The following is a 10,773-nucleotide window of genomic DNA, read 5'->3' on the forward strand; positions in this document are numbered from 1 at the left end:
CATCTGTTGATGGACATCTTGGCTCTTTCCACAGTTTGGCTATTGTGGACATTGCTGCTATAAACATTGGGGTGCACAACCCCTTCGGATCCCTCCATTTGTATCTTTGGGGTAAATACCCAGTAGTGCAGTTGCTGGATTGTACGGTAGCTCTATTTTCAACTTTTTGAGGAACCTCCATACTGTTTTCCAGAGTGGTTGCACCAGCTTGCATTCCCACCAACAGTGTAGGAGGGTTCCCCTTTCTCCGCATCCCCGCCAATATCTGTCATTTCCTGACTTGTGAATTTTAGCCATTCTGACAGGGTGTGAGGTGGTATCTCATGGAGGTTTTGATTTGGATTTCCCTGATGCCAAGTGATGTTGAACATTTTTTCATGTGTCTGTTGGCCATTTGGATGTCCTCTTTGGAAAAATGTCTGTTCATGTCTTCTGCCCACTTTTCAACCATTTGGAGTCTATTTTTGTGTGTGGTGTAAGGAAATGGTCCAGTTTCATTCTTCTGCATGTGGCTGTCCAATTTTCCCAACACCATTTGTGGAAGAGACTGTCTTTTTTCCATTGGACATTCTTTCCTGCTTTGTCAAAGATGAGTTGACCATAGAGTTGAGAGTCCATTTCTGGGCTCTCGATTTTGTTCCATTGATCGATGTGTCTGTTTTTGTGCCAGTCCCATACTGTCTTGATGATGGCAGCTTTGTAAGAAGAAAGAGAAATTAAGGAAGGAGTAGGGTACTTTGAAGTCTTACATAGGTTTAATAATCTGTTTTAAAAGCTTAATGAATTTTTAATATTGGGATCCTTCTTGAAAGAGTAAATTGCATCACTTCATATGGTTTGGGTAGTATTTTTCCTGAATTATTATTATCATAAAATAGAAGTATTATACAGGTGACTGACTAAGAAACTCAAATGTCATGAAACACTAAAATCTAAAGACATTTTAAATATAAGGACAAAAAATGGGTAAATACTAGAATAACTTTAGATTTTGAGTCATAATGAAAAAAAAGTAGGATAAAATAATCAAGAAAGTGGATTGGTAGGAGAGAGAATAAATTTAAAGAGAGATTCTATTTGAAATCAAAGACAAACACTACTTACGAATTTCCACTGATAAGTATATCATCTCTCCACCAAAATAAAGCAAAAGATTATAATTTCTCCATTTCTTAGAATGAATGACCAGTGCAGATTTACTATCTCTACATATAAATGTGACATCTGATCTCTATCTCTACTCCCCTTTCTGGGAGTACGACTTTTTTCTGGAAAATAATTTTCCTTAGCAGTGATGAGAAAAGAGTAGAAAGAAATACAGTATTCATATTATAGAGTTTAGTAGATACAGTGTCATAATAACCTATATTTTCATTATAGGTTGTGAGTTGGGTCATTTTCTTTTGTTAATGAGTCTGAGTTGATATTTTAAAATTGTCCCATTACTTAAATTATAAAGTTATTTTATAGAAATAAATTTGGATGTACTTGGAGGATTTGAGGCACTTTTTGGTAGAATCATAGTGTTGATTCAGTGTCAATATTATTGGTTTATTTAATACCTGAACTGGTATAATATAATATTAAAGGATTAGAAAAGCAAAGGGTTAAAAAATAGTAAAAGGTTAGAAAAGATTACACATCTGGGAAATGTAAATAGAGTAGACAATATATTCTGAAATAACTTTTAGTGTTCTATTTTTGAGATAAGTAAACTATTTACATATTTAATATCCAAATTGGAGACTTATTTACTATTTAAAATAATTGTATCCTAGAACTAAACGTTTTTCCTTAAAATCAGTATTTAGTGAAGTACTGTAATTAGAAATTTAGTTTTGGGAATCATGTTCAATGAAATGAAACCATGAGGAGTTTATGGTAGAATATAAATTGATCTGAATTCAGTGGTAGAGTAAGGTTTGACCGAGTGCTTAAATTATAAAGAAAGGACTAACATAAAAGACAGTACCTACAAAAAGTCCTGAAAATTGTCCTGACCAAAAACATTGTCATCAGGAAAATGAGAGGATGTAAAATGGGACTAATATATGCCTGGTTGTTGCCCTCGAATATTTCACTGCAGGAATGTACTAGAATGCTGTAACATAACTCGATCTTCATATTAACATCATGTTCAAATGGTTTCTCTATGGTATAGAAACATGACACATTTTAATTTCTCATGTGTAGGGTGAGATAAAATCTAGCCAGAGGAGAGCAAGTGACCAAAGTCAGTTCATAAACAATTTACTGGAGATCAGTCATTCTAATTGGGGTGTGCAGGCCTTGGCCAGGATGATGACAGAAACACCCTTTTCTAGCCAATAGGCCAATTTCCAGTGTATACCTAACATCAGAAAACAGGATCTGTTTTTGTATCAACACTTACTTTTCATGGTTGCTATTAAATATCCTAACATAGCAAGACATCCAAGGTGTTTACCACTCAGTACTGATCTAAAATTCAAGCACAGTTATTTTTAATGCTCTCTGAAACTAACTGGTTCAAGGTCTGGCGGTGGGAAGGAGTCTGGATTATATCGCAAAAACCATTATCTTAGCCTTTGTGGTAGGGCGTATTTTCCTTAAAAATATACCACATTCTTTTTATTTCTGCAAAAGTTGCTAATTTTGGCCAGTGTTGGATTTTAGATCTACCCTGTTTGCTAATTGAATTATCCTAAAACTGCTCTGTGTAGTTGCTTATAGTCACTGTCTATTCAGCTGTCACATTTATAAGTGAAAGTGTTTGAAGATGGAATGTCAGTCTTTATTTTCATCATTTCCCCCTATTTGAGGGGCAAATTATCTTTTAAATTTTGGTTTAACCATCTAGAATAGATCTAAGTATGCCAAGGATATGTAGGTAAGACGTATAACTCTTTATGCAAACAAAGCAGAAAATTGGGCATTTTTTTTCTTTTGGAGTAATGGAATTGCCATATTTAAAGCATCCATAGAGAATATTTCAAATCCCTTGCTTTTGCCAATGTCACATGCAATTATACTATAGTTTTTCTTCTTGATATTCCTATTAAAAAATATTTTCTAGTGCCGGAGAGACTGGTTTGTTTATGGAAAAAAAGTAGCAATTGATTGAAATTTATAGCTTCTCTTTAAAAAAGAAAGTCTTTTTAGGACTCTGTAGCAGAACAATGTGCATTAGCAGTCCATTCAAACCACTTTAAGTGCAAATTCATGAGAACTATTAAAAACTTGTTTTAAACTTTTTATGAAATTGAAATATATATGTATGATATATACTCTATGACATGTACAAACTGCATCCTTTCTTAAGATACATTACTCAGATACTTGCTTGATGGAAATTAACAATCTCTGTTTCCAAAGCGTAATGTAGATACTTAAATTTTATCCTGGCTTTGTTTCTTAATAAATATATGAATGGTCATGTAACTGAACCTATATGAACCTGTTTTCTCTGTAAATGGGGAAAATTGTACCTCAATAAAGAGATATTGGAAAGAATAATATTTTATACTGGGAGCTTAGTTCAGCCTCACAAAGTGATCAATAAATGGTGGTAATAATGATAAGAATAATAGATAATTCATTGTTTTAGTACTTCCTTATGCTTGAAGATCTACCACAGAATTGGATAAAAATGAGAAATTCATCTATATTACAGATGCATAAATGAATTCACATAAACCTCCCTCCACTCAGCCCCTATACAGAAATTTGCCATTAGGAAACAACCAAAATCTGAGGCTGCTAGAGCTTTAGGTCCCCTTTTACATAGTTCTTTTTCTCATTCTCTCCTACCTTTGCTACCACAGAATAGAAAATGGTGCGTACACACACACACACACACACACACACACACCAGAAACACTGAAAGTAAAGATAAAAGAGAACTTCAAGAACAAAACTCTCAAATGCAGAGGAATGCACAGCCATATAGACCATACTTTCTTTTCATAATAAAATTAGAATCAAGCCACAGATTTTTGTGGCCGGCAAAGATAGCTGGCCCACCACAGCCAATAGTTTTCTTCCTGTACCCAAGCTAACTGATTCAGTCAACAAACCTATAGCAACTTAATCTGTCAAACACTGTTTTTATATGCTCAAATAAGTAGAAGTCAACTGTATTCTAAAAGTAGACTGATTAAAAAGATAAAGAATTACAATCCATTGTGTTAACATGCCATGACAAAGTAGGTATATGAGATGGTGTGGCTATTGTTGCTACCAGAAGTTAGGGAAGGCTGACCACAGAAGATGAGTCCTTAAATGTTAAGCAGAAATTAAGAGAGAAGTGGGAAGCTCCTTTTCACATAAAAACAGCACAAAAAACAAAGCAACTTATGTAAAGGCATAAAAGGGCATCATGTGTTCAGAGAGCAATGTGAAGTTTAGATAATGGGAGTATGGGAAGGATAGTGGGGAATGAGGAGCAGGGACAAAAGGTAAATAGCCATGAGTTCAATGCCACAGGTAGGAGAGTTTTTAAGTAGAAGAGCTACCTGGTTGAATCTTACCCTTATAAAATATAGCCCCTTTGTTAACTGTGAGGTTGTTCAGGAGGAAGTGACAAGTTAGTAGAAACTGAGTAGAGTGGGAGGGAGTGTCGAGGCTTTTGTCCTTACTTCCTACAGGTGTCTATACAAATATTGCCTCTTTATATAAACAGACCTTATTTGTGTAACAGCCTCTGCCACCATTTATCCCCATTTTCTACTTTCTTTTTAAAAAATATTTCATGAACAGCTGAATTATGATGTTCCCGCTAGAATGTAGGCTTGATATTTGTTGGGTTCATTACCATAGCCTCTGTGACTAGAATATTGCCTAAGATATAGTAGCTACTCAGCAAATACTTTTTTTTTAATTAAATGAGTGATTTTTCCAAATATGAATATACGAGGACCTGAACTAGCAATCACCATGGGCATGGAGTAGCGCACACAATAGACTCAAGAAGCTTTTCTAAATTAAAATCAATAAAACATATTTGGTGATATGGTAGATAAGGAAAAAAATAGAAGAGGGAGCTCCTTCATTCCAAGCATGAGAAACAGGATGAATTATGATGATGAATTATGATCACCATGATAGAATGTAATAGGGAGAAGTTTGGGATGGAGATAATTAAGTCAGTATCAGACATATTGAACAACATTTATCTGTGGGCCAATAGAATTATAGATGTAGAACTTGGGAGAAAGATCTGAGTTTAAAGTAGAGATTTATAAATGATCAAAAAAATGATGGCAGTAGAAGACATTAAGTACAAAAGTCAAATAGCATAGGAAGAGAGTAGAAATACTGTAAAGTTTAGAACATTGGGGAAAATCTTAAAACCAGGAAAGAAACTGATAATTTTTAAATGAATATTAAGGATAGCAAAAATTCCACTGTTTCATTCCAACGTTTTTATAGATTTGGAATTGAAGAAACCGTTAGGAGTCTTTGAGATTGACCACCATTCATCATGGGGTTAAAGCACATTTTTTTTTTTTTTTTTTAGTAAAGGATGGAGATGAAAAAATAACACTTTTTTTTTGGTCAGCATATTTTGTGGATTTTTTTTTTTTGCATTTTAAAGTGGAGACATTATTAAGGTTTTAGATATCAAAATTGTGTAGGCTGACAACTGAACTCAGTCTCTTTGGTGACCATAAGGCCATGGTGATATCTCTATAGTGATGGCCTGTCCCTCACCAGTTGACTGACAGGGCCAGCATCTGAAGGGGGTCCCTCCTGTTTCTAAAGCCTATATTTTCCATGGTTTGCTCTCTATGACTTATTTCCTGGTTGAAAGACTGCCTGTGGTTCTATATGTTACAAAGCAGCAGTAATTGAATCTTTAGTATCTCTTTAACTCATGTTAGCATGTAGCCTTTCTCTGGTGCATATCCTTTCTCTCTTCTTTAAATAGACCACAAAAATTCCATTAACAGCAATCTCTACAATGACGACCGTATGATAGTTAGTACTTCTGAATTGCTTAGTAAAGTAGACTTTTGAAGCCACCATATATTGGTAAGCTTATTCTAACTTATACCTGGAAAACTGTCCCTTCCCCACTCCCAGCCTGTTGTTTATAAGGAGATCGGCAGTGATTACTATCTTCATGGAAAAAAATCCAAAGAGTCAATGATATGCAAGATTTTGTTGGGGTTTTTGAGAAAAAGGCAGACACTTTTTAATTCTTTGCTGAGAGAATGTGAAAAACAGCTGCTGCCATCTTATAATCATAAAGGTAAGAACCTTAGTATGAAGCTAAATAGAAGACTATGAACCTAAGGAACAACAAGAGAAAAAATAGTTGCTAATAAGTTCATAAAACTACATATAGACTTTTCAGGTATATGAATTAAAAATGGCTATGTTACTTTGGCCGTCTTGTTTGGTCTTTCTTTTCTCAGAGTCCTAATTAATACATAAATCACATGCCATTAGTTGTGTTACACATTTTATAAACATTATATCATATAATCCCCACTGTAATTCTGTGAGGCAGTTATCACCGTTTTATAGATGCAGAAGATGAAGAACAGAGAGATTAAGAAATTTATCCAAAATTACATTGTTAATCGAGGTGCAGATGCAGAATTTGAACCCCAACCCTATTCTAAATCCTATAGTTAATTACATACCATATTACTCATCTGTCTTGACCAGAATTTGGCTACACATTAGAATCTCTACTATAATATCTGGTTTGAATTTCCCTCCAAGCTCTACCTCATTCTAGTCCATCTCATTGTCATGTCCACAGAATAGTTTAAAAGTACAGGGTTTATATTTCTATCTATATCTATGTAAAGAGACTGAAGAATTTCCATCTTACAGAAAAGAATCTCATTAATAATAGTCCTTGCTGCTCAAGAGGCAATTAGGATATTCTCCATGGACTCATCCAATCCCCGGTCCACATCTTATTCAGTGAAACATATGGAAACCTAGCTTAATTAAATTAATACAATAAAATTAAGTACTTAAGAATTCAGAATGTGTCCAAGTTAGTACCAGCTATATTACTTAGGTGATCTTTAGACGTTTTTCTGTTAGAAAAGCTCATATAACACCTGTGTGCTTGGAAATGCTGAGTGTGCACTTAAAACTTACCCATGATCTGTTTCAATGTTTGTGTAACACAAAGTCCCTAAATATATACATATATATTTGAGTATATATATATAAATATATATTTAAGGATATTTTTAAAATTCTTAAGATTCATCAACTATAAAAATAGATCTAACTATATTGAGTCATTTGGAGAATAATTTTTAAGTTCGCTCTGATATTTGATCTGGCTAATAGTCTAGTGAGTTGCACATACAAAAGATGGGAGAATAAACATGCGATAGTTAGCTGATATATATACATGTGTATATATATGTGTACATGTATAATATTATATATATTACATGCATGAGTCTGTGTGTGTGTAATTCATTCTCAAAGATACCTCAGAAAATGTCCTACTTTAGTCAAGTGTTATAGAAATGCCATGCAACTTTGTGTTCTTTCCTAAATCTGATTTATAAAAAACTAAAGTTCTCCATCAAAGAATCCCAATTTTTGTTATCAGTTTTAAAACGTGAATTAAAAAAATCACAAACATTGCATATTGTACTTTTTTAGTAGAAGTAAATTAAGGGATTTTTTAAAATAAAAAACACATTTTGGACTTCTGGTTTCTGGTTCAACTTGTTAAGGAGCTTGAAAATCACCACTTTATCCTAATGATAAGGAAAAAAACATAACGAATAGAAAAATTAACAGTTCTTCTTAGATCCATCAGAGAAGTGAGGTCACAGGAAAAATTTATTTCCCCAAAATTAGAGAGACAGGTAGATAAAGAATCACAACTTAACTGGCATAGAAACCCACTGGCAGCAACCTCCACAGGAACCAGTGCAGGGCAGGAAAATCTGAACTGTAATTGATGAGTTACTGGAGGTTCAGTGTGGACAACTATGCAATTTAAAAACACCAGGGGACCCAGCGATAGGGGGCCCTCATACTTTTGTGAGTTTTACCACCAGGATCTCTTCCAGGTCTTCATAGTATATATTGAAGAAAAATTCCCTGATGCTTCTGGCAGAGGGAGGAGAAAAGGAACCATCTGACATATGCCAGAGCATCCTATATTTCTTGATAAGGCCTGCTGTCAAGATACACTGTTTTTCCAGAGCCTAACCTAACTGGAGGAAGAGAAACACCCAACTCCAACATCCTCTAACCCTCTCAAATGCAGGAGGGGACATACATAAATCTAGCCCCCTCTGGCCATCTTTTCCTATGTAATGGGAGTGGGAGGAAACTGAGAAGGACTAATAAAGTTCACAGAAGCAGGGACATGAGCTCCCCAAAACTCTTGGACCTACTTATAGGACTATAGCATGCTATTTCTTCCCCCATCCCTTACCACTTTATTATTAAACACCTATTTAGTGTAGTATATCATGGTTGCCTTTTAACAAAAAATTAGAAGGAATACTAAAAGGCAGAAACACACTTTGAAGACAACTAAACACACATCAGAACCAGAGTTAGATATGGCAGAAATGTTGCAATTATCAGAATGAGAATTTTTAAAAATTATGATTAATATGCTCAGGGATTTAAAGGGAAAGGGGAAAGGCACACAACATGCAAGAACACATGGGAAATGTAACCATAGAGATGGAAATTGAGAAAGATTCAAAAAGAAAAGCTAGAGATCTAAAACACTGTACCAGAAATGAATGCCTTTGATGAACTGTGGGACAACTACAAAAAGTAAAACATACACATAATTGGAATACCAGGAGAAGAAAGAAAGGAACAGAAGCAATATTCAAAGTGATAATGACTGATAATTTCTTCAAATTAATATCAGATAACAAACCACAGATCCAGGATTCTCAGAAAGTTTTAAGCATCAAAAAATGAAGAAGTAAAGAAAGAAAAAAGAAAAAAAACCCCTCATACACCCTATACCTAAGCAAATCATTCAAACTTCAGAAAAGCAAAGATTAGAAAAAAAAAATGAAAGACACTAGAAGGGGGGAAAAACACCTATAGAGACATAAAGAATTACATCTGACTTCTCTTCAGAAACCATGCAAGCAAGAAGAGAATGAAATGAAACATAAGTGATGAGAGATAAAACCCACCAACCCAGCATTCTGTACCATGTGAAATTATGCTTCAAAGTAAAGGAGAACTAAACATTTTCTCAAAAAAAAAAAAAGGATCTACCTTGTGAGAAATGTTAAAATAAGTTCTTTAGAGAGAAGAAATATGACATAGGTCAGAAACTTGGAACTACATAAGAGCATTTGAAAAAGAGTAAGTGAAGGTAAAATAAAAACATTTACTTTTCTTATTCTTAATCTATCAGATAACAGATTGTTCAAAATAATAATAACAATGAAATATTTGAATAATAGCAATGAAGTATTCTAATGTGTAAGTATTCTTATATATAAATGAAATGAATAATGGCAATGATACAAGGGATGAGAGGAAGGAATTGGAAATATTTTTTGTTGTAAGTACTCTTACTACACATGAAGTGTATAGTGTTATTTGAAAGTGAGCTTAGATTAGATGCAAATATATATGGCAAACTCTAAGGCAACCACCAAAAAACAGTACAAAAAGTATAATTGATATGTTGGGAGAGGAGGGAAAATGGAATCATATAAATGTTTGATTAAAACCATGAACAACAGAGAAAGTGTGGAAGACAAAAATGGGGACAAAGAACAAAGGCAACAAATACAAAACAGTAATAAATATGGTAGGTATTAATTCAATAATTTTAATAATCACCTTAAATATCAATGAACTAAAAACAGTAATATTCAGAGTGTATCAAAAAACAAGATCCAATTATATGTTATTTGCAAGAAACCCATTTTAAATGTTCACACATATGGATTAAAGATAAAGGGATAGAGACAAGAACTACACCATGCTAACACTAATCAAAAGAAAGCAGGGCTTTGTGACCTGTGGTCTTCGGTGCAGACATGGCCAAGTCCAAGAACCACACTACGCACAACCAGTCATGAAAATGGCACAGAAATGGCATCAAGAAACCCTGGTCACAAAGATACGAATCTCTTAAGGGGGTAGACCCCAAGTTCTTGAGGAACATGCCCTTTGCCAAGAAGCACAACAAGAAGGGCCTGAAGAAGATGCAGGCCAACAATGCCAAGGCCATGAGTGCATGTGCTGAGGCTGTCAAGGCCCTTGTCAAGCCCAAGGAGGTCAAGCCCAAGATCCCAAAGGGCGACAGCTGCAAGCTAAATCGACTTGCCTACATCACTCACCCCAAGCTCGGGAAACGTGCTCATGCCCGCATTGCCAAGGGTCTCAGGCTCTGCTGACCAAAGTCCAAGGCCAAGGCTCAAACCAAGGCCCAGACTGCAGCTCCCTGGCTCTGGCTCCGGCTCCAGCTCCAGCCCAAGCTCCCAAAGTTGCCCAGGCCCCCACAAAGGCTCCAGTGTAGAGGCTTGTGTCTGTCAGTGTGAGGGTGGAAGGACTGGTGTGACCCTTGGGCTTCTATCTGCATGGGCCTGGTGTCCTCCTTTGCTCTTTGTACAAATAAACCTGCGGCAGGCTCTGTCAAAAAAAAAAAAAAAGAAAGAAAGAAAGCAGGAGTAGCTATTTTAATTTCAGATAGAGCAGACTTCAGAGCAAGGCAAATTATCTGGGATAAAGAGGGGCATTATATAGGATAAAGAAGTCAATAATCCGTACTGCATGGAGCACTGATTGTTATACACAAACAATGAATTG

General features: G+C 35.1%; 1 pseudogene; it reads left to right on the forward strand.

Annotated features, from left to right (window-relative positions):
- Positions 1 to 9,994: 9,994 nt before the first annotated feature.
- On the forward strand, positions 9,995 to 10,501 carry LOC114218430 (large ribosomal subunit protein eL29 pseudogene; annotated as a pseudogene).
- The last annotated feature ends 272 nt before the right edge of the window (positions 10,502 to 10,773 follow it).

Source organism: Eumetopias jubatus, unplaced genomic scaffold (genome assembly GCF_037043125.1).
Source record: "Eumetopias jubatus isolate StellerSeaLion01/CBP00866 unplaced genomic scaffold, mEumJub1_p1.0 scaffold_1, whole genome shotgun sequence".
Classification (NCBI taxonomy): Eukaryota; Metazoa; Chordata; class Mammalia; order Carnivora; family Otariidae; genus Eumetopias; species Eumetopias jubatus.